Below are 2,275 nucleotides of genomic sequence, written 5' to 3' on the forward strand. Positions count from 1 at the left end.
TCCTGAGGGAGGACAAGTAGGCCTGGGTCCCTCCTGCGTGGGACATCACTCCTTGGAGGGCATCACAGGGAGGAAGAGGAGGAGAGGAGGGAGACAAGCAGTGCGAGAACTGGGGAGAGGAGGGACTGGAGGGCGCCGTCTGCTGGAGCCCCTGGGCCACACATGGGCCCTGGAGGGGGTGCTGGGAGGTCCAGCCTCTGTGCAGACCTCAGCTGGTCTCGGGGCCCCGGCAGCAACTCAGGACTTAGCAGCAGGCCTTTTGGCTAAGGACAGCCCCGTCCTCCTCCCTCTTCTGGGCCTTGCGACAGCTCCCTGCTTGTTTTCCCTGAAATAAATGGGCTGAGCATATTGGGCCGGCAATAACCCCTTGAAATCAGTTGTTATCGCAGTTAACAACCAGTTTGGCTTCAGTTCAGGCTGTTAACTATCAAACCACTAAGTGCCGGTAATGATTGATTCTTGGCCAGTTGCAGCTTGAGTGGGCTGTAAAACCCCATTAGCGCGGGCTCTGTGGAGGCCGCAGCTCAGAGATAAACAAGTTGGTGGGTGCTCCAGCCTGTCCTGGTCCCACTGCGCTGGGCTCAGCTCCCATGGGTCCCTGGCCTGGGGTCCTGCTAGAAAAAAAAAAACTCTTTACCCAAGCTTCGGGCAGCCTCAAGGACCAGGGCCGCACCCTTCTGTGCACCTCCACACACCCCTGACTCCCCAGGCAGTCTTCTGGCTCCTCTGAGGCCAGGCCAGCTCCCCTCTTCTTTGTTCTAGACACAATAATCCACCCCCCCAGCACCCTAGGGCACCCAGGTATCCCCAGCCCTGGAACACTCAGGGACCCCGGGCCCAGGTCTTGAGGACTTCCTCTGGCTTAGCCAGTGACCAGCCTTGGCCCAGCCTGGCCCCACTCTGTGGCCAGGATCACAGGCAGAGGGCCTGACATTCCACCACCCCCAGACTCCCTCCTACCCTGTGGCTTCCCCCAGGAATTGCTCTCAAACAAATGAAACGTGGGTAATTACTGGGCTGGGGGCTGGACAGGCGACCGTGCAGATGAAAGCGTTTCCTGGACGGTCTCTTCATTTGCATGGCATCAGAAGCTGCTCAGAAGGTGTGACTTTTCCCACAGTGAGACCCCCGCTCCTTGCACAATAAAGCCAGGCTGCTCACCCAGAATTAATTAAAGGGGGAGGGGAGCAGAGGAGAAGTCACCAGGGCTGGAGGAGTGGGGACAGAGGCGTCTAGACCTCCCCCCCACACCCCCAGTATCTATGCACTAGGTCAGGCAGAACCCACCCAAGCCACAGCCCCACCCCCGTGGAGGTCACAGGTGGGTGGACAGACCCCGGTGCTATCCCCGGCCGCACTGCTCCAAGGCTTTCCATCAAGCCGTGGTGTTCTTGACCCACCTGGATTGGCTGAGCCTGAGACGTGGGTTGTAGCTCTGGAAGCCCTCGTGGTTAGGAAGCCTCAGGCTGGCTTGACCCTGCTCTTAGCCTGTGGTCCTCCATGCCCAGACCCTGCCCCCTCTAGGCCCACCTCTCTGAGGTCAGCGGCCGCTGCCTGGACAACCGTCTCCAGGTGCTTCAGCAGCACCTGAGCGCGGGCTTCATGCTCACAGCTCTCTAACCAGCTCTCCAAGTCAACACTTGCTCCCAGTCACGACCCCAGCTTGGGCAGAGCCCCCTCCTAGAGACCCCATCCTGGACCTTGGCAGTTACTCTTCTTTCATCTCCTGGAGCCTGATTCTCAGAAAGAACCAGTTCTGGACCCTCCAGCCTGTCTCCCCTGCAGACCTGGGCACGCAGAGAGGCACTCTGAGAGAGGGATCTGTCATGGCTGCTCTGCAGGGCCTGCCTACCATTCCGAGTCCTGAGGTGGCCTAGGGACATGTGAGCCGTGACTCCTACGGAGAGCAGGGAGGCCCACATCTGAGAGCTCCCAGGACCAGCCCGGAGTCTTCCCTCTTTCCCCCTTTTGTCCTCCAGAGAAAACCCCTCCCGTGGCAGCAGTGGGGCTGGTGACAGGCCTGGGTCCTTAGCAGACTGGAAGAGCTGTAAACAGGCACCCACCGACTGGGACCTGCGGCAGAGCCGGAGGGAGGGGGCTGACCCCTGCAGGACGAACTCTCCAACACACATCTTTAATATTCAAGTTAAATAAATATTTCAATCATTTAATAGCAACTAGTACACAACTGCTCCCCGGCTGATGCCCACCCCGGAACATCTGAACTATGTCACGGGCCTTCCTTCTGTCACCTGGGGTCCCATGAGTCTACAGC

This window comes from Tupaia chinensis, unplaced genomic scaffold (genome assembly GCF_000334495.1).
Source record: "Tupaia chinensis unplaced genomic scaffold, TupChi_1.0 Scaffold144255_1, whole genome shotgun sequence".
In the NCBI taxonomy this organism is placed as follows: domain Eukaryota; kingdom Metazoa; phylum Chordata; class Mammalia; order Scandentia; family Tupaiidae; genus Tupaia; species Tupaia belangeri.